This window comes from Cataglyphis hispanica, chromosome 8 (genome assembly GCF_021464435.1).
Source record: "Cataglyphis hispanica isolate Lineage 1 chromosome 8, ULB_Chis1_1.0, whole genome shotgun sequence".
NCBI lineage: Eukaryota > Metazoa > Arthropoda > Insecta > Hymenoptera > Formicidae > Cataglyphis > Cataglyphis hispanica.
In genome coordinates this window covers 1,822,333-1,846,283 of record NC_065961.1, presented here as the reverse complement: position 1 = coordinate 1,846,283, position 23,951 = coordinate 1,822,333, and the positions used below count along the sequence as shown (strand labels likewise).

The following is a 23,951-nucleotide window of genomic DNA, read 5'->3' as shown; positions in this document are numbered from 1 at the left end:
GTAAAATAAATTAATGGTCACTCAATTCACAAAATTGCGCTAATCATGATAAATTCCATGTAAAGAAACAGTAAAAAAGAAAGAGAGTACGCTTATATGTACGCATGTCAGAATAAATAATGATGTAGAAGGGGCCAGAATAAATGATCATGTGGGAGGCGCTTTAGAATATATCGCACTAATATGCATACATTACTTCCTATCCATGTTCTTCATCTATATGCTAGTTAGTTGTTTTAAACACACCGTCGGTTTATCGATCAGTCGACCTATATCCATGGTATTATTGTTTGACGACTTTGCGACTTTATCGTATTCGAAGAATTCCGAGTGTAAGTTTGAGATTTAAGAGAGACTCGCAAGTTAAATGTGCCACTTTAAATGTTAATACATTCTCTTTAATATTGCTTTCGCTCCTGCAGTTTTAGAAAAAGTTTAAGTCAGACAAATTAAATAAGCTAATTCTTCAACTATCTTGAATATTGTAACTTCGAACGACGATATATGATATCTGATAAAACGTTGAATAATTCAATGTAAGCTTGTGATAAGTTTCTGAATCGTATATTGATACAATAATTTCGATAAATCGGATTTTAATTCGATATGAATATATCGAAAAATGTAATCTGAACGTGTAACGTAGAAACACAATGACCAACTTCTATAAATTGTAAATCCTTCTCGTTAACTTTTATGTGACAGAGGCATCTCATAAATATAAAACGTCAGAACGCTTGCGTTTTATCAATCTCTGTATATACCCATTTCAATTTTTATGGATACTGTTTATAAAGGCGTTTAAATATTTTTGCGTGTGCATTCGTATTAGTTAAAGCATACTCATTATAAATTATAATTGACCCGACCCATGTTATTTATCGATGTGGAATAACTGCACCATATATGAGCGTCCGTTACATATTCCGGATCTCGTTTTAATATTTACACGTGATTTTTACAAATATACACGTATACATATTAACGTATCATGCGTTCGACAGCGTGCAGAATATTTGCGGAAAATGCCGAGAACACGACGGATAAAATATTTCCCTTCATTTTTCTTAAATATACGCGCGCATAATACGCTGTCGGCAAATTAAAACCTAAATAATAAATCTATATTTTTTAAAATAATCGGGCAACTCGCACTATTATTCAATGCATACGTGAAGAAGACGCGCTTGAATTATATAATATATATATTATATGAAATATATATATATACAAATCGCGCGATTCACACAGCAAACTCTGCATTAAATGAGACCCGAATATAAATTAAAGTTTTGCGTGTTGAAAAGAATTTATCAAAAATGATCTTTAAGAGAGAGAAAGAAAACGAAAGACACATAGACAGAAAATCACGATAGAAATTTTTCATTTTTTTTTAAACACATTTAAGAAAAAAGGATTAATTTTTGGCAAATGTCTCATAATTGGAGATAGCAAAAATAATTATAAATTTAATTATAATTATAAAATTGTAAATTTAAGTATAGTCCTATTTCTCGCAAATTTTGCAAATTATTCATTTTCGTATATATCTTATAATAGTGTTCGTAAAAAATATCGTGGATAGTTTTTGAACGATTACATTGCAAACAGACAATCATTCTTGTCAATTCAAAAGAGCAATCTCGTAACAAGCATAATTTGCTGCCGATATGATCAGCGTTCGATACATCGATCATTCGTTTCGGCAAGAGTTCAGCTATCTTTCGAGGCAAGGCTCTTGACGTCAAGCACACTCGTGCCAAGAACCTGAGTTATGTTCGATATATGATGTTAACATAGTTGATCAAAGGATAAATCGAATGATCCATAAGCGTGTAATCATAAATCATGCAAAATCTCTATATGACTTCATGATGCAGTTTAATTCCAACGTTTCTATAATTGAAACCAATAATCCAGAATTAGATATAAATATAAATGTTGTAGTTTCAAATTTTCAAATACGGTCGCGGGCATCCGTGTCTTAAAATGTAATTGTAAGTTTTTTATTTTTTATATTTTTGTCTGTGTCACTGTCAATGTCTTTGAACTAAATTAAATAATTTTAACAACTAGTTGTACTCGAGACTGCTGTCGCCTATGACATGATTATATTTTTATGTGTGACTTTTAAAACAACTAATAAAAAGTTCAAGAATGATTTGCCATGATAAAATAAGATTCGAGTCACGTTTGAGGTCATCCGAAGACGCACAGAAGAATAAAATAGTTCAATAATTCAATTTCTAACTGAATTATCTTTAACTCAATATTTAACTCACAGTTTGTCTTCAAACTTATATATTTGAGGCTTACGAAATATTAAAAAATTCAAAAAACATCAAACTATAAAAACAGAATAAAGTGCGAAATCTAAATTAGCGAATTAATTATAAATCTAACATTTTATTGAGTACAATAAAATATATTAAATTATATTAATTAAAACAGGCATCTAATATTTATCGACAAAATCTCATATAAGCTATCAATCTCAAATAGCAATCAAATAAAGTAATGTGAGAAAAAAATGCTATTCCTATGTAGTATAAAATAATTACGAAAAAAATATGTATTTTCTTTTCAGTAAATTAAAAAAAAAATATGCTTTTGTTAAGAGATCAATAAAAATTCAACTTATATATATATATATATACGACGTTTTTCATGCGGGTCTGGAGTTTTAGAAAAATCGTGTTGTTCTCGCGTGCACATAAATGCGAAACGCGGTTCGCGCGCGGCATGCAAATTGTCATGCGAATATTCGATTTCCGGCGTTCGGCTGCCGTGCAATTTTCGGGTGCCGTGATAACGAACTTAGCTATTCGCGATTGTAACAGCGCGAGGCGAGCAAATTTCGCGTTTAGCGCCTCTACGTGTCCTTGAATCGATCGTGCTCGATCATCATTTGTGATCGGGCATATAGCATATTTGACTTGCTTTTTTGCATGTTCTCGTTACGTTCGTCGCGCCCGTTATGACAAAAGGCAAACGCGCGCGCGTGATGGTTACAAATCAAGCCGATAAATTAAGGGATCTCGCCGCGCGCAGTTCTTCACGAGCAACGTTCGATCATCCTTGATTCTTCGCGCTTCGCGACGGCGGATGATGGATGCGTTGAAAGCTCAGAGGCTTCTGCAGTGCAAATGTTCGCGAGATATTATTACCAGCTGTCCTATGAAAGTAAAATAGCAGCATGATGCATTGTTTTTAACCTAACGTAATAGAATGTGGTGTGTTAGGGCTTCAAATCCATCTATAAATTACATTGAAGCAAATATAATTTCGGCTTTAAATTCAGCTTTGCACATTATGATGAAATAATAAAAAAAGAATAAATTATGTCTCCTGTAATTCGTTATTCTTTTATCACTCTATAAAACGTTCACAACATTTCAATGTTTAAAATAAATCCTTTAAATTTAATAAATCTTTAACAATTAAGCAGCTTATATTATAAAACGTAATCTTTATTTATTCATAAGAACGAAAACAGGGGAATTGTTGCAATTGTATTTACAGTACAAATAAAAAATATGTTTATTAAAATTTGCAAGAAAAAATATTACTCTTATCGATTAGTGAGAATAAACAATGTAATCATCGTGCCTCAATGAAATAAAAAAATTCCACAAGTAGAAAATGTGAAGAAAAGAAAAAGAAAAAAAATACGAGTATAAAGAATACGTTGATGAATAAAACAATAACGATTATCACTAATTGATGCACATGTGAGGGTCGGCCGATCCAACCATCGGTCTAATAATAGACTCTTCAATTAAATTTTTAATAAATGTCGGCGAGTCGGGGGGATTAATTTTCTTATCGCAGCGACGAACCGTCCCTATTTTATCAGATAGGCGAACTCCCTTACAAAGAATAGAAAAGCGGACGGAAAAGAGGAAGGTCACATGTCCATACTAATGCCCAACTCGTGAAGCAAATTGTAGGGTCAAAGTAGGCTAACTCGCAGAATGCTACGTGGAATATTATGCAAAGTAAAACATTGTGCCCTGATGTGGACGCCCCGTTAGTGTCCGGTTCATACGTGCTCTCTCTCTCTCTCTTCCTCTCGCTCACATTCTCTCTCAGTGGTCCTTTCCGTGTGGTTTTATCATGCAAAAATCGTTTTCCTCCCATTCCGAGAGCGAGTCCGGAATACTCGAAACTGTTGCGTCGGTTATATATGTCACAGTGTTATTGAGAATCCGATGTTTTTGCCCGATTTATCTTTTTGCACCACCTAACCACTCCCTGCTGTGCAAAAAGCGATACTGTGTACGTAGCTTTTTCGGCAGTAACGCTTCCGGCAATATTTTATGACCGCTAATGGCCACTAAAGTAACGATATCGAAACTGCATAATGAATTTATAACGCATAGATCTGAAGCTTTATATTGTTGCGTGAGATGAAGGGAAATTGATGTGTATTGAAATATTTAAGAAATTTGCGGATATTTTCGGACTCGACGTACAGGTGCAAAGATCACATCCCGACATGCGTTTTGTGGAGAGCAAGGATATTGATCCCGCACTAATTTTAGGAACTTGAACGGTGAAACATTCGGATGAGGTCATCTTTTTATAACCACGAATTTATTATGTACATTTTGTAGAAGAGTTTAAACATTTAGAGATAATTATATTGTATAATCACACATATGCATAATTTTTGTAATTATTGATGAACACAATTATCATTAAATTGAAACGTAAGCGAAAAAAGGTGTAAAATTTAAAAGTTCCAAATAATTTTCTCAAATCGCAGATTCAATTAATAATTACTTAATTGTTTTAACCCAAATATAAATTTCCATGGGCAGAAAAATCTTTATATTTGATTAACCAAATCGATTTCAAGCCTTTGTAAAGGAAACTGATAATGAGTGAAGTCTGAAGCTCTCAATCTCTGTATAAAATATTGAATCACTTTTTTATTAATCCAATCTTTTACCGTAAAGAATATAATGTAACTTCTAAAATCTTAATTCTACAGAGATTCTTTCCCAGTAATTTTCCACGCTGCAGCTGTTAACTGTATTCGACGCACAGTAAAGCATAGATTAAAGTACCAATGCATAATACAAGCTCACTTCGGATCGCGAGTGGCATTATTAATATTTTATCCGATGCAATTTTAAAACTGTGATTTGCATTAGTTCCGGATGTATTACTCATGACTTACTATGAAAATATTTATAAAGCTTCATAATATTTGTTAATTAAAAATATATATATATGTATAAAGTATTGAAATATTGTAAATAATAAAATAAATTGTAAAATTTATTTATCAAGCATTGTAATACACATACATATCGTACAAAACATAGATATTTCATGATATTTGACGATATCACGACCAATAATAATTTAAATTTGACTTTGTGAAATTTATTACAACGATACAAGTTTTATTAAAAATATTTCCCCTTAAACATTTTTCACATTGATTAACTATAAGAGTGCAGAGTGTTGGAAATAAGCACAGAAACTTCTTTAAGCGTTATCGTTTCCGCTACGCATTTCTCTCTCTATTTTTATGTTTTATGTCTTGCGGTTTCATATTCACATCGATCCGAAAAATAGAAAGTCTTCGACTTCAAAGAAAGAGCAATTGTGTTTGTCGAAGATCGTTTGCATTTATATATTTCGATCGTCTATCATTGAGAAAGGTGACGCAAATATTTTCTTTCTATTTTAAAAGTGTATAATTAAATCAAATTTGATTGTGTGTGTAGATGTATTTGACATTACTTTCCTTACGATATATATATTCTTTACCGTATTCAAATATTCAATAGTTTTTATAAAACTTCAAGATAATTGCTGTAGAATATAAATTAAATATATTTTAAGTTATTATGAAGCTATTTTTATATAATAAAAAATATGAAAAATAAAAATAAAAATATTTGAATAATTTTAATTCATTTATAGATATAAATATCGAGAGTTCTATTTAATTTTATGTAACTTTAATTTAAAGCAAACGTATATTTTATAAAATCAACAGTATTGCATATTTTTTTTTCTTTTTCCATTTCTGTTTGCCGGATAGAACTGAGTGAGATTACATTTCTCCGAAACTTGAAAACCACGAGGAAACTACTAAATAAATCACGAAAACTATATTTCAGAGATAAAGTTTTATACTTAAATAAAGAAAACACACAAGGGGAGAGAAGAAATACGCACAAGGATAATAATAACAACATTAACTTAACGGGAATTATTGGAATAAAGTCTAGATAGTTTTAGTAAATATATCATAGATATAATCTTTGAGATGCAGCTCGTGTCAGCATTACGTGAACAAGAGCGCGATTTTTCGTTACGCGACCTCCCACACAGGTCAAGATCGATTACGGTGGACCAAAGAAGTTGACGTACCCGCGGAAGCTTGAGAAGCAATCAGCTTCTTACTTTCAAAGTTATCCGTGATGTGCATTCGAGACAAGATTCATGACGTATCCAATTCTTGTGAAAAAAACTTTTGACACCGTAATTTGTCAGCATAAAATAAAAAATGCATGTTACGATGATTCTTATCCCTCCCACAAGATATTTGATAGAAATCATTTCACATCCGTTCTGTTAATTTAATTATTTCTCTTTGAATCTATTTATCCAAAATTTGATTTTACTAATTTTTTATGACTACTTAAATTGTTTCTTTTATGTTTTTATTTATGTATATATATTTCTCGTTTGAGTAAAAAATATTACGTGTAAAAAAATTACATCTGACTTATTTACCCATATTTCAAGGATTCAAAAAAGTTGCATTTGTCACAATGTACTTGCAGATAAGAAAATGGCTTTTCGTGCCACTATTTCTCGATATATAAGTACATATCCTATTTTTCGTATGTCAGTGGCACCCCACATCTCGTATTTCCTTTTCATCTAGAAATTTACCTTTGCCTATTTCCCGCATGCAATGTTCTTGCAATTGCCTTTTATGCGCGATTCAAATAATCTGCTGCTTTTATCTCAGTTCCTTTGTCCTCCAATAAAATAATAGACATTTATTTACCTTGTTACAACATACAGATGTGACAAGAAAATTATTAAACAAATATACAACTCTTTCAAACAAATACTCTATTACTATTACATATATATAGATATTAATTTTCTCGGAGTACAAAATATCACAAAATAATGTAATTGAAAAACGGAGCATCTGATATTTGTTTCAAAGAAATTCTTTTTCATTATAAGATATATAGGAATACATGATCAAACGCGTTTTTTACAGAAATATATTAATTTAAAATAAATATTATTGAAAAATTGAACAAAGAGCGTGGTACTTTTTAAAAATTATTTAATATTTAATCATAAATCGCTTTACAGCTTTTCGAGAGGACAATATTTTGTTAAAGTAAAATACATGAAATTCAAGAATAATTCATTTTCTGTCGTTCAGTCAAAAGTCAAAGACTACTTCCATATTTCCTTTAAGAAGGAAGAATCTATCTCAAATTACAGAATCCATAAAGGTGAAAGTCAATACGACTGACCACGCAATATATATATACTTTATATAAAGTTAATTAATTTTTTCTCTTAAAAAAAAAAAAATCCGCGATATGTCTCGTGAAGAAAAAAACATTATATTCTTGATTTTATATTCACTATACTTATATCCATTATATCCACTATATCCTTATTTGCAATGATAAAAAAAAAGGAAGTGAAGATACTAGTGAGAATGTGTAAACAGTATTTCTTCGCGCGCAAAGTTGTTGTAAAACGAAGATAACCTCGGACGAAGATTCATTTAAGAGTTTTTATCGTCTATTCCATCCATTCTCTTTCACTCTTTGCCATCACTAGGCAGCCACCATTTCTGGTTCTTCTGTCTGTTTATTGATCTGTCTTCTCTTCGCCACACTGCGAAAAATATAATACTTTTCTAAAGACTCTAAAAGATCGCTTGTCAATGAATTTCTTTATAAAAACTAATTTTTTTCGTCGTAACACTTATTATTAGAATTAGCGATACTTCGAACAGAGCGTTTTCATATTTAGAAATTTATGTATTTTTCTTTTCCCGTCTAATTTCATTAATCCATCTTTCCTTCACAGGAAGACGTATGGTTGCTTCCTGTCTCAAATATAGATTACTATTTCTCTCTGGGTTCTATTTTTTATCGCGGCTTCTGTATCGAGATCCGTTACCTGTATTGATCCAGCGTGAAAACGTCGCCCATTGTAAGCCAATTTCAGGGGAGATTAAAGTCAAAAGGAATCCAAACTTATTTTACGAAGTCAAAGTGGGAGTTTAATGTACGGTTAGATAGAAAAGGATCGACAAATCTAACTTTTGTCAAAGTTTTCGCGTCTTAGTCCTTTCGATTCTCGTATCGCATTCCGGGCACTATTCTTGGATTTATCTTCTTACAAAAAAAAAAAACATAAAGCGACCAAATTTTTTTCATTATCTCGACTTTACTAAATCAAGTTCATTTTATACTATATACATTTTATATACAACTATATGTTACAACATATTGTTATATCTATAAATTATTGTTATATTCATTGTTATCTCTATGTGAGTGTTTAATTTAATATAGATTTGCTAAGTATCACGTTAAAAATATCATTACTGCTTTTGGATAATAAATGATAATTAAGCGTAAATGGAATAATCATGTTTTCGCTTGGATTTTTGATGACAATTTATTTTGCTAATAGGTATTACCGATTTCGAAAAGACCATTGATATATTCGTAATAACTTATTGAAAAGATTACAAAAATAATAAACATGCATAATTAATGTCGAATAATATTAAACACCAATCCCCAATGAATTGGGGCGCCAATTCCCAATAAATTGTCAATTTCCATATTTAATGATATTTAATTAAAGGGAAGAGAAATGAACAATGTGCAATCTGTCGTTGGGTTTTTATCGCATCTGGGATATACCGCAAGCTTGCTCTTTGCGCAGTCGTTGAATAGAATGTTCTTTTAGCAATTTACCTTTTTCTCTTTCTTCGAAGTCCTCTAAATTCAGGGCTGTCTCGAGAAAGCAATAAGATTCCATGCTACCACACTGACGTGCAATTTCAAGCAATAAAGAATCAACTTTAAGAAAAAGAAAGTTCTACCTTTCTGCATACACGACAATGTTATTGTTTAACTTTTACATTTTCTACTTATATATTTAATCACTCTCGTATTATTGCACGTGAATATTTATTGGATTATTTTCACACATTTAAGATTGCAGGAAGTTACTGATACATGTAAGATACATGTTTATCTGATTGTGAGCCAGAAAAATTTTTCAATACTTTTTTTTATCAAATCTCTTATTATTTATTAATGAAATAATTGCGTAATTATGACTCAAATATAATATAGTTGCAACTCTTGAAAATTAACCGAGAAATGAAATTTCATGATGTACATATATATAGTGGAAGCTTATTTTTCTAGGACGTTACACTTTTTAAAAAGATGTACGTGATATCGTTTAATACATTTAATATTAAACGGCATTTTTATCCTTTGTTCTATTAATGATAAAATAATTAATATCTCCGGGTAGCATTTTGTTTATATTCCGGTATCCTATTTCGTCGCAACGCCCACGCTATATCGCGATAATATTTTATACTGAGAATTTTCTTTAGCCTGTCGTCATTTATTAACGTATTTCCTCACACGACGGGCATGTTTTTCACATGTCCGTTTTTTTGCCCCGCACCTTTGTTAGATGTTACCTCGAAAGTAGTAAATTCGCGCTCCCCAACAGTTACCAACTGGCCCTGCAAAATACAGAAAAAAGCTTTCAAAAAACACTCGTCGCGATAGTTCTGTACAGTGTTTTTATTCCATTTTATCTTTTTTCCTCGTGCGTTATACGAATCTACTGTTATACAGCGTAATTTTTGATTTTTGTTACAAGTAATGAATAATATAGATTTAAATGTGAAAAACGGGAAAAAAATTTTCGAATAAGACAAAATCCTTAAAGAATGCTATAATTTAAACGAAGGAATCATATATATATATATATATATTTCTTTTTATATTACATCTCGAATAATTAAATGTCAATATAATGTTTTTGGGATGTGTGAGGCATTTAGAGAAAAACAGCCATAAAAGCGTTCGAAGGTAAAATCACTTTTTATTTAATTCACTTTTGTCATCAATGTAGCGCGGTTTAGTTTTGTATCCGGCGCTTAAAATCGATTGAATCTTCTATTTAACCGATGATGAATTTAACATGGATACCTTCGAAAATACACGTTATATTTCACCGCTATCCGTTTCTATCGATTTTATCACCTTCGACAATATTTGCGAACTACATCTTTGTCATACGCGCGTTGTATTTCACAGTATAACCCGTGCAGAGTGAGTTGGTTCTATTTCTCCCCGGATAGTATTACCTATTGCCTTTGTACTATCGCGCACAATGAATATCGCTTGCGCTTGTGCCGGCAATTTCGCCCCCTTTCGATTGCTTTCCGTCACGGCGATTGTGCTTGTCGCGCTGTCACTTCTTTGATTCCTTCATCTATCAATTATTCATTTTTATCGCGAACATTATTTATGCTTCCCGTCACATCATTTTTCTCTTTTTATTTGTTTTACACAGTAATCTATATTCGTTCTATATTGCACAATATTTTTAATGGAAAGATCACATACACGCACACACGGGAGAAGTGTATTTCTTTATTATCTTTATCTATTTATATATCCATTATCTACGCATCGAGCATACTTCCGGGCCAACCCCTTATTCTTCGTAAATTGTAAAATGATACTTTTCTCATGTTTCTTCCTAGACTCGTATAATTCTCCACTACTCTAATTGAATTCCTGGTCTCCTTTCGTCACCATGTTCTTGCGTCCTCTTTAAATCCGGAATTGTTCTACCCTGACCTGACACAAACAGGTGAAGCGAAAAGCAACGTCTTCGTGCTAGCTAAACGACCGCAGGAGCTAAGATATTGCCGGACTTTAAGGCTATTATAGCATGAAAATTTATTTGCGGTAAAACTTTATAGTCCGCAACGTTCTTACACCGTCCAATATGGTTATATGAAACTCTGCTCTACATATCCGTACATTCCGGGATAGATTGCGAAGATAAATTTTCAATAAATAGATTGTGAAAGAATTAGTGTTTTTGAATTTCTGAATCTGTAAAAATACAGAATAGATTTTATCTGAAATGAGATTGAGTTGAGAAATGGAGAAATGAGAAATTAATGCAGATTGCAAAGGTATGTGTGTACTTAGCCATTGGTCAATCGTTCAACCAATCAATAATAGAAATTTTTACAACATGTTTGCATTGCGTCAAACGCATTGACGTTTATCAACGAATAACAGTTTTCGATATATTTGTGAAAAAAGAACAGGTTTCATTTCAGATTACTAGAAAACATGCGCTGAAAATGACAGTTAATCCCGGGGAAAAAAAAAAAGGAAAAGCAAATTTCGAGATGTATCTTTTTATTAGCAATGATACTTTATGAAATAATATTCAAAATAATCTCCAAGATATCTAAATATCTTTATATAATTACAAAAATACTTAAAATTGAATGTTAAAATATTGATGAAGGAAATATATTTAACCAAGCTTTTATTGAAAAAAGCCGACTCTAAAATAATCAAAAAAATCCGTAAGTAAAGGAAAAAGTGGAGAATGTGATGAGAGATTCTATAAACACCAGATTGTTGGATCATTCAAATCATTTTATCGTTAATCTCGTAGGGGTTACTGATCGTCAATCACTTCGAACAGAAAAAAATAAGAAACAGACCGGAAGCGGAGGGACAGAATATAGTAAGTGAAGGCGAAAAAGACGAGGAGGGACGCAAGAGAACGAGACGAGGTGAGCGGGCTACGTCACAGAAATCGATAGGACAAGGGTAAAGCATACCGAAGGGGAAAGCGGAGGCGCAAAAGTTCGGCGATAAAATCACGGGTGTATACGGTAAAGCCCGGGACTCGACCGGACTCGCGCGTATCGAGCTTATCCCACGCTGAAATCAGAAAACGCGGTTGAACACGTTCTGTGTGGCCCGAATTGTAAAAACTGACGATAAGATCCACCCCGGCACAATCCCGTTATAGGGGTAAAAAAGGTATCCCAAAAGACGTCGCCGTCTGTCGTTAAATACGCGCAAAGCCTAATTCTGAATAGAGTGCGGCTGAACGAAATTGGACTCTTTTCTTCCTCTCTTATAAACACGGTGAAAATCTCTCGCTTATTTTATACATCCATTTTATGCGGTTTTCTCAAAATAAACTGATAAACTCGTCTATCCTCGTGAAAAAAAAATAAAGCCTCCGTCCGCTTTCAGTTTGACCTGAAAAACTTTATCAAATAAGAATATCTTAATTCTTTTAAAACTACTTTGTAAGACTATTTGTTAGTTCTAAAACAAAGGTATAATAAACTAAAGGCTGAAAAGTTTACACGCGAAGTTTACTACTTGGTATAAAACGCTCTCAAATAATAGCGTCCAACTTACTTAATAGAAACTTTTTACAAATAAACAAAATATTTAAACAATTTGTTTATACATACATAATATTTTTTACGCACTTAAATAAATATCTTATCAAAACAATCAACTTAGTAAATAATATAAATAATGATAAATATATAATATCAGTAATAAAAAAATGAATGCTGTTAGCGATTTTCAAATTTTATTATTGTTAAAAATAAAAATAAAATGCAAAAAAAAATATTCTTACGTTTGTCATTATAAATGCAATCTCCGTAATAAATTGCATCTCTTAAAATAAGTGATATTATTTTCGAACGATCGAAATATTCGCGATGTGACTAATTTAAGACTGAAATCGATTCTTTCAAACATTAGGGTGCTATTTTATTATCCAGTCTTTCGCTCATTGGGGACGATGCAGGGGTCGAATTAACGATTCATCAGTTTGAGGGAAGAAACGCTCCAGAGAGCGCAGAATGATTGAATGTCCCTAGAGATGATCCACCTCTGGCGCAATACCTATCTACATCCTGATGCAAGGAATACGCTGGACTTTTTCATTTCTTTCTCTCTCTCTCTCTCTCTCTCTCTCTCTCTCTTTCTCTTTTTCTTTATATCTCGCTAAAATGCATCCAAAGTAAAAAAAAGTTCTTTACTGATATACTCGTAATTTTGATTATTTAATGGCACACCTGGGGCAAGTATGATACGCCTTTCGGTGAATCTAAAACTTGAGAATGCATGAAGTTGAATAGAGAAAAAAAGTAAGGATATTAAAAATTTTATATTTTTTTTATAAAACTTCGAGAACAGTATCTTTTATGCACAAAGCGTTGTCTTCTACAGACAGTTTAATTTAAATATTGTCCAAACAAGTATCTCACACGTATACTTTACTTTAGAAAATATAAAAATAGAAAATTCGTATATATATCTATATTTGATCCCGCCTTGTATATTATCTAATCGAAAGAAATTTTCTTCCAAAAGAAAAGAAAATAATTTCGTGAAAATAATAATAAAACGGTATTACATTGTCGTCCGATATTAAAAACGATGGAAGTTAGTTTCGCGTATCTTCATGTGTTCCTGCCCTCGTAAAATGTAGGTATACCCTTGATATTTATCTTAAGAACCAGGTTCAAAAAAATTTCCGGCACATGTCTAGAAATTGATTTTTATGCGAGGGAAAATAAAGACACAGCTTCTGTCTGATATAATCAAGCAAGAAGAAAAAGTGGATCGCGCGGAATGGAAAAACGGAACGAAAATAAAGCAGAATATGCACAGGGAAAAACACGGCGGAACTTTAATTGCTACGGTAAATTTTTTTTTTTTTTTTGCAACTGCTTTAAATTTTATAATTTCACTTATTTGCTTTATCGGGAGAGAGATATTCGTTCGGACCGACGCGCGTGAGAATGCTAATTTTTTAAAATAATCATTATTCACCTTTGAATTTACTTTCGCCTCGTTACAAGCTCAAATACTTCCGTGTTTTTTTAAGGATCGCCCGACACGGGCTAGAGACGGGCGGAGGAAGCGTAGCGCAAACCCGGGCTAAAGTGATATAACGTGTAAGAAAATAGACGATCCTCTCCACCTTATATTTCATCATAACGTGAAGTTATATAATGAAGTACGGGAAAGCCATACTCTGACCCTATTGTGTGTACAGGGTAAGACACTTTATATTATCACGTGGAATAATTCCTTTATTTTGTTGGTTCACCAAAGAACAATTTAAAGAGCAATTTAAAGAGAAGTCTCATTGTTTCACGGGAAAACCGCGTTTGTTGTGCGAAATAAAATTTTCATATCATCTCATCAATCACGAGAGATTTCAAAATAATTAATCTATAAAAATTAAAACGTTTATTATATATTGCTTAGCGTCATAATTAAACATTGAAGATTTATCAACGTCAGAGCAGATTGTTACGTGGTGTTACAAGAATAAATAATTTTGATCGTACTTTGAAAGAGCATTAATAGCATTATTGGCTAAAGTAATATTGAATATTAATTTATTATCACAACCCGATATGCCAACTGCGTTTCGTTTTTCGCCTCAGTGCAAGAAAATGAAAATGATTTCATATTTTGTTTCCGTTCATCATTTCAAACGTCAGACTCTGCAACTATTCACTGTATCGTAATTAAGTATGACATAAAGTTGAATATAGTAATAAGTTAACACATTTACGACGATACAGTCTTCGCGATTTAAAATTACAATATTTTATTAGAAATATTTTTTGCTGATTACAGTGTCCAAAACTGCTTAAAATAAAATCAATATCAATAAAGAAAGAATAGAATTCAGAAAAGCAGAAAATTTTATTCATTACTTATTTAAAATAAAAAAAAAACTCATGAATTAAAGACATTTAAATTGAGTGAAAATGTGTGATTGTATAATTTTATTTAATGTGTCATTAATTATTTCATTCAATATTAATTTTATTTTAAATTTAAAATAGAATTGTAAAACGCAAAAAGACAAAAAATAAAGATACAAATAAAAAATGATAATAATTATTTGCTATAATTCGCTTCCATTCATAATCATCTACTTTAAAAAATTTATATAAACTTCGTCGGATGCTGCAAAACTCTTCGTCGCTACTATATCAATAACTTCAGACATCTTTACAAGTTAATTCTATATATACTGATAAATTTATAGTAAAACTTCGAAACTTTATTTTTTCCTTCCTCACTTTTCTTTCAGAAAAAAAAAGTTAATCTAAAAATAGACAGATGAAATAAATCATGAGATACGTATAGCATTAGTGACCATAAAAGATAAAATCAAAAGGTTGAAAAAATTTTTTAAATCTATAAAACTCTAATTTTAACAATCTGCTAATTAAAGATAAAAAAATATGTTTAATAATCTTTCAAAAATCTCATTTTTTTATTAAGCTTGAATAGGTATTTTTTTCATATCGTGTTTAATTTTTAATCATATGGGCGTGTTAGAGACATCAATGCGATGATGAGAATGCGAGGACTATTGTGATTTCGATAAAAGACGCATTATAAAGCGCTTCTAGCATGTTGAAATGAAACGTGCGTCTTAATAAATCAGATGAAATGTGATTCAGATTCTTTGTGCATGCGAAATCGTGAGCGCGGAGGGAAATGAAAATGCCGATAAAGGAAAAGCCTGTGCATATACGCATCATATGAGTCTCGGGAATACTACTACGCTCTCTTCGTGAATGCATTCGACATTCGATTTCGTGAAGTAATCTCGAGTGGGCTCGTGATTTAGAGGAAAAGTCATGACGTCGAATTTGAAATCCGTTGCTCTGGAACTTACATGAGATACGCTCAAACTTTCGACCGTACATACGAGAAGTTCCTATGTTTCGAAAAATCATATCGCCCTACTTTTCGCGCTCCCATCATTCGCAGTGACGACGGAATTAAATAGCAACGACAATAATCGAGATTTTCTTTATATGAAAATTGTTCAAAATGCGCAGTATTCTCGCATACTTTTTAAAGCTTGTTCGATACAGATCCGCGCTGGTATCTACATAGTTATACATTTAATGTTATTAGCGGCATTACGCGCTAAGCATAACAGAAGAGAATAGAATCACCGATCTCGTATCAGCCGCATTCATGATACGACCTATTATAGTTTCGTGCCACGTCCCGGTGCTTTGTCCGCCATCAAACTATATCCCGTTTATGCTTCCAACCGTGCTATGATCCAAGGATTTAAAGGCGCACTGGTATATATAGTGAAGAAAATCTAGTATGATTCCTATCGGATATAACTGCGATGTCAACGTTTCTAATATTAGATTTTTTGCCATATTTATTTTATATTATAGTACATTTCATAGTTATAAAATTATTGTAAATATTTCATAAATTTTGAGTTTGGAAATAATTTCTTCATAAACTACTTTACTGTTATGGAGTCAGAGAATTGCTGACATATACACATAATAGCAGGAGATTTTCTAGTGACAGTGACACATGGAAATCATATTTTGAAAATCATATTAAATAGTTTCACGATTATAAGTTGCACGTAATAGATGCATATTTTATTCGCTTACATTTCTATATATGCAGATTAGACCTGGCATTTTCTATAACTTCATTTTATGTACGGGGGAAATGTAAGTTAATTGTGAGGCTGAATTTCACTACTTGTATTAAATTCAATTAAAACTTTGTAAAAGTTCCTTTTATATTAAAAGATAATTATAAAGCATCGTGTGTACTTCATTGAAAATAAGGCCATAATTATAAGCATGAAGCCTGATAAATACTTGAAATGGAAATACGTATTTACCGTCTAAATGATATTTCAAAGCAGTTCCGTTCGCCGGAAATGTTCTGCGCATTTGTAAATGCCTTTTCTCTGAAATTTGTTTTTATTACTTCTCTTAAAATAATTTCTCTATTAATACATTTTCATACAAAAATGGCATAAAATAAATTTAATCTAAGAACATTCTGTATTTCTTCAAATCAATAAAATCAAATAAAAAATATAAAATTTTAAAAATACGCGCGATATAAATATATAATTATCACTTGGACTAAAGTCTTCTTTTAAAAAGCATTCTACTTAATTTATATTTTAGAAAAGTAATATATAAGCTTCAAATAGCTCTGTAACAATTTCGCAACACTTTTATTTCTTTTAACCAGCGTTGATGTTGTCTGCATTTACCCTCTATGTTCTGAGTCGTAATATTAATCGTTTAGACATGCTGTTACTTTAACGAACATGTCCCTTTCTAGAGTATGCGGAAGCATTAACTATTGCACTAACACTTTTGAGTATAAAATCGTATAAAATAATTAAATAGAATTTAATCTCTGTGCGCAGGCAGAATTGCATTTTCAATTCATATAAAAGAAAAAGAAACACATTTAATCTCTTCAATTAAAATCTTTAAAATAAAAAAAAATTACTAATATATTTTTTTATATATTTGCAAGCATATATTTTTATTTGCAAGCAAAATGAAGGATAATTTTCTATTACATATATCTCTAAAATATACGAGGAGCGCAGCTGGTTTTTTTCCGTGCGTCTTAAAAGGTATTTGTTGAAAAACTAGGCAGTACATTTCTACTTTCTCGTTTCAATGCGATTTATCCGATTCGCAGTCTCTTATAAATTCTTCGAGTCCCATGGGGATCACAAAATCGAGAGCTGCATCTACTGCATCGGTCTCTCTGTTCGCCAAAATCGCATTACTTCACGTCGCCCGCGTGATTTTCCCGGCTGGTGGAAACCCGGAGGACTTACTACTACTACTACTACTACTATTATATCTATGTACATTTACGGGTTATATGTAACATGTTTGTCAGAAACTACTATGTAAGATAACAAGCCCTTGTTCTAATACAATGATTAAGTTCTCGACATGCATCAGTAAAGCGCATCTTGTGTACATACAACATATGTATATAGATGTGCATAAATATATATAAAATATAAAATAAATTATAATAAAAAAATAAAATTAAAAATATATTTTTATATAATATGTAATTCAATATATTACATAATACTTTATGCAATTTTGTGCTTTCAATTTTTATCTCGTGTCGTATAATAAGAGAAATATAAATTATTGCATCTTTTAAATCTTTGGTAAAAGTTTTTTTTGTAAATTAAAGCAACTTGAATCAAATTTGTTATTGTCAAAATAACATTCGAAAAAGATGTTAAATACATTAAAGCGGTAAAGAATAAAACATTAAGAATTTCAGACTCTGCTAATAAAATCCAAAACCATACAAAATTTTTTAAATCGTAAAAGAATTACGTATGCCATAAAATAATATTTCTCTTCCTGATTTTATTTAATTCCTTTATTTTTAAAAAAATATGCATATAAATAAAGAATCGTCTGGAAAAAAAATCAAAACTAAATTATTACTGACTTTTTTAGGTCAGTTTTGCCCGAAATGTTAAACTAGTCTCAATTATATCGAGAATTTTGATCATAGCATGTCAATAGCTCGTCTTACATGTCATATTACGCGATCTTTTTGATATGCTATCCGCCTACACGAATACTTACTCCCCATGCGGCGCATGTTAGTATCCTCAGAATGAAATTTTCTATGATGGATCTGACACCACTAGAGAATATATATCCCCACTACGCTACTACTATGAATCTCCGAGGAATAAAAGTCATTTTCCTCTATAAATTCCTATTATGATAGAATAATAATGATAATCTCTTATCACGACACAACACGGATTTTTTCGAATATTATAATACTTGTGATAGAGCATTGCCAAAAAAGTTATGCAAACTTCTTTGGACAAATTTGCTTCCATTCTCTTCTCGCCGTTACGTCGAACGAATCTCAGATGCAGTCTCTTTTGATATTCGCGAAAAGACTTCTCCGCATAACCTGCAGTACCAAAGTCGACTTATCTTGCACTTCCACGAGCCGTCTTTTAAAGCGTAAAATTAAATAAAGTTACTAAGACCAATCATATCCGCGGTTTTTTGCAACTTTCTCGCAACGACTGAACTCCATGAAGTAACTTTTTCTGGAGATAATACTGACGTGAGCGATGAAAATGTATTTTAAAATTATTGAATTTTTTTGCATAGTTATGAACTTTCAAACCGCTTTATTTATTAATGTTGTTTATGCATGTACGTACATGATTGCATAAATTATTGAATTTGAAAGCGCATTTATTTAATATCGGAAAAAGTACAGAGCTTTGTCAATATAAGAGATTCAAGAATCAAATAATGAAAAAGTATGTCTTTCGCAGAGTGTGAATATTCATGTGTCCGATGCACTTGAAATCGATTAAAAATTGCATTATTCACCTTTCAACTTACGACTTATGTCAAAAACAGATCTGCACGTACTATTCTTTTTTTTTTCATTCAATCAATAGTCGAAGAGATATCACACTTGAACGCAACACACGTTATCCAATATTATCGACCAGATTTATCCGCACGAGCGAGTGCTCCTCCCTTTACAACCAAAACGCGAGACCGTCCGTGTGATTTCTATGTGCATCCTATCTAAAACACGTACTACTAGAACTCCAAGACTGACCTGTGTTCTGTAAAAGCTGACTCCTTCGAATCCAACTGCGGTTTCAGCGAGCACGTTTTTCTATAAGTACGTGATGGTACTATCGATCTCAAGGAGAGCTCAAAGAATATGAGGGCGAAAGGTTACAGTGCTACAGGTGTGCGGTACGTCTCATTTCAAGGGGATATGTAAGCCCTTTGTTATAATGGTACCACACCTCCTTTGTAAAAACCTTCGAACCCCAAGTCTGCCGCTCTTTCCAATCATCAGACCGGAATCTGATTGTTACGAATTACCTTTAAATCCGAGCTATCAAACACTATCCGTCAACCTTTTGCATTTTTTAAAATAATCAGTCATGGTTCATAAAGATTCTTGAAATTCATTTCTTGCGTATTCTATAATTTTACTCGACTGAGCATTTTATCGATCCGAATACGTATTTTATATTGATATTTATCAATGACAATATTGCCGTAACTTTTTATTAATATACATCCCAACATCTTATACTTTTATTTAAATATAAATATATGAGAGAAAGCGATTAATCTGTCAATTACTTAAAAAAGAGATTATCAATTGCTACATATTTGTATAATATTCATCTTACAATGAGATTTTCGTGCAATCCATCATATATGTGATATAAAAACAAAATTTACATATTTAAAATTCTTATCGATTCTTCTTAATTAAACAGCATATATACATACATATGTGAATATATAATATTTGTCTTTTTGTGTTCATATAACGTCTTGTTTTCTGTATACATTATATACCAAGATACACGCAAAAAAAATTTAATTTTAAAATAAAAAGAGAATAAGAGAAGGATTTACAAAAAGGAAAAATATCGTTGATCATTGATAATTGATAAATATATTAAAATGTGCTGATTGAAATACCGCTGTATCAAAAAATGCATATCTGTAATTCGCAATTTTATAAAAATCTACCGCGTAGTTGCTTTTGTTCATGTTGGTGCGGCATTGTTCACAGCGAATAATGTGAAGTAATAATTTTATATACAGCAAAATATATATATACATCGTCTGTGCATGGAACGCGGGCGGAAACTACATTTAAAGTGCGGCAATTCGAGACATTTATCACACGCAAGTTTCCCGCTTTTACACCATTCATATATCGACGGCAATTAAAGCGTAAACGCATAAAAGAAATATTAAATAAATATTTTTATTCTAAAAAAAAATACATACAAGTAAAATATATCTGTGTCTTTTAGAAATGTCTACTTCGTAAAAAAAAAAAAAACTTATGTTGCGCGTTGGAAAAATAAAGCGTACCTGAATTGAATTTACTTACTCATAAAACTTCAAAGGTGGAATCAATCGACGAGGAGAACGTTCTTTAAAACCTTTATAGATTCCTTGCTTTGGTCTCAATATTCTGATGCAGAATTAGGTCAAGAGAGTACATTCCAGTATATTTTTACCACGATGCAAGGAGAAAATTTCACAGTACAAATTATATAAAAAATACATTCCTTTTTACAATTTTTTTTGTAAAGCTAGAATATAACGATATTAAGATATTTATTATTATAAAAATTGTGAAACATATGCTTTTGTTCTAGTATTTATTAACGATAATGTATTTATTTGTTCATCAAAATATTTGAATAATTATAACATTCTTTTATAAAATGTAAATATGTATATAATATAATAGAAATATTATAGAAAAAATATATATATCAAGATTTCTTTTATATGTTCGTATATTCTACGATTACAAAAATTATATTAATTTTCACTATAATATTTTTTCTCCATTTCTTTTCCGTGATGTACGAATAATTAAAATCGTGACGTTCAACACGGGAAAGCATAACAAAAAATTCCACGCTTCAGGCAAGCGGTACTAAAGTGTAAACGTGATAATATGTAAAACGCCAGAAATGTAAAAATAGAATTTAATTGCAATGTGTTTTATCTGTAATTGTAAAAATAAAAGATAATTTTATATAAATAGTAGAACGCGTTGATCTTTCCGAAAGAAAATGTTTTAATTATAGCGGTTTTAAGGCATAATTTTTATTTCTTGATATATGATAAATGATTTCGAGATGTATATTTTTTACTACTAGTAATAAATTGAAAATTGAATAGTTACTAATATATCTTCTTTCAGAAAAAAAAATAGAAAGACAAAAAGAAACCGATAAAAAAATATATTATATTAATAAAAAAAATGTATATAAAAATATATATATATATAAAATAATCTTCGAAAAGATATATTCATAAGAAAATCTGTTTTCCACCGAAGTAAGAAACACATATCAATGACAATTCTTACTGAATGAGAACGTTCTATTTTGTAAAATTGTATTTGCAAGATCTATCTAATAATATCTATTTTATAAACAATTCCACAATTCGAAATAAGGTATTGACACTTCGGACAGAAATAAAGCATCTACATTTGTCGATTTCGGTTCATACAAGGACGATTTCCTTGCTTTTGGCGAGACATTCAACATCTGCCTTCGAATTAAAATATCGTTGGCGCGTTCAAAGGCGAACGTCAGTATATAATCAAGCCAAGCGTGCTCGGAAAGCATAACTAGGAAAACCAAGATCGTTGTCAACACAAACGCCACGTCGTTTGCCAGGTGTTCATTAAAATCTCCACCACCTATGTCGCGTCAACAAATATTTGCAGAGGGATGAGTTTAATGCAGGACATTCGCGCGCGCTAGTTTCTTACCTTTCATGCATCAGTTTTTTACTTTATATTATATTTTTTCAATGATACGTTTTTTATTTATCTTTTGATGTTTTCTTGCGAAAAATATCTCGATGGCATGCGATACGTTTGCCCTGGATTTTTCATAGAAAAAAATTTTTCAAAGAAGAAATATGTTTAGATATATCTCTATATGTATATATAAATATTCCATATAGTAGAATGTATATTGAAATACATAAAACAATTAATATTCCTTGATAATTCTTATTTTTCACAAAAACTTTTTACATGTTACATGATTATGTTTGATTTTTCATAATTCCATATGATATTAATATTTGAAGTTTATTTTAATTTTTGATGTTTTAAAGCAAAATCTAAATATCCGACCAAAATTTCGCGCATGTATTGCTATGTTTTATATGTTTCATAAAACATACTGCATATGATTTCTCTGTCCTTAAATATGCGACATTGTATTCTCGATTTTGTAGCATGCAATTTACATCACATTGCGCCTCGTGCCAAACTATAATCGCGTAAGCTAAAGCTGAGAGTGCGGTAAGTATTCATCACCATGAAACACAAATCCTGCCAATAATAATCAGCCAAAGCGAACCTCGGCGAGAATACCTATGCCTCGCCAATCATTGAAATTTCATTGTACATTCGCTCGAGAAAGTGAGGAAATTTCCACACTCCAGTATTTGCGCTCCAGGATCAGCGACGATATTTGTACGAACAGCACCTTCGATATGCTCTAGCGAGTAATGTAATTGACGCAAAACTATAAATTTTTATGAATTTAAATTCTTCTCTAAGTACATGACTTAATACTTGATTATGATTTGTATTAATATATTTTCTGTATTACTTGTAACTTTCACTGCCTATGTGTGAGTGATAAAACAAATTTTATAATCCCACTTTTTGTTGAATATTTTAACTGTCATTTTTTTATCATATGTAAAACATGCAAAAATATAGATTACTTTTTTCAGTAAAATTCAACGATAATACAAATTCGATTTATCAATTTAAAATATATATTTAAAATTTTAAAAATTGTAAATTAAAAAAATAAATATATTATGCAGAGATATTTTCCACATATTTATGACATGTTTGTGATAATATTCTCTCAAATAGTTATTTCAAAATATTTCCTCCAATGTCAGCTTTATAAAACATTTCTCGATACAATGTGAGGTCGTATTGTACTTCTTTTTACGACACGAGTTTTTAATTGACGTTCCAAATTAATGTGCGTTGTATTGTTGTATTGTATGTTTATTGGTTCCATTCCTGCAATCTTTTTCATTGCAGGTACGTACCGTACAGAATGTAAGCTCAACTGGCAGAATTCCATTAAACGAAAAACGTCCGCAACATCCGGTGAGTAAATATTTCTTCACTGATAAAATAATACGCGATCGCAAATATGAATGAGACAAACACGTAATATGTGATGTACAGAATAATATGCTTTGCTTATACATCTAAAAAATAAAAAATATATAAATATATATAAAAAATGTATAAAAATATATAATATATAAAAACATTGATTCTCGAAAGTTCATTATAACATGCTTCAACAAAATAAGATATTCTGTAAGCTATATAAAAAATAATTTTTTATCTTTGAGTTTATAG

At 31.1% G+C, this 23,951-nt stretch overlaps 2 protein-coding genes across 6 annotated transcripts in view; one reads left to right on the top strand and one right to left on the bottom strand.

Annotated features, from left to right (window-relative positions):
* LOC126851408 (leucine-rich repeat-containing protein 15-like) overlaps positions 1–23,951 on the top strand; it is an 89,944-nt gene that overhangs the window by 22,753 nt on the left and 43,240 nt on the right. For 2 of the 3 annotated variants that reach the window (XM_050595350.1, XM_050595349.1), the window contains exon 2: positions 23,622–23,690. The exons of the other annotated variant lie outside the window; for it this stretch is intronic. The gene's annotated coding sequence lies outside the window, so the exon portion shown is untranslated. The remainder of the gene's footprint in view (positions 1–23,621; positions 23,691–23,951) is intronic. 3 annotated transcript variants of the gene reach the window in all.
* LOC126851406 (pre-piRNA 3'-exonuclease trimmer-like) overlaps positions 1–23,951 on the bottom strand; it is a 119,025-nt gene that overhangs the window by 75,647 nt on the left and 19,427 nt on the right. The window lies entirely within an intron of this gene.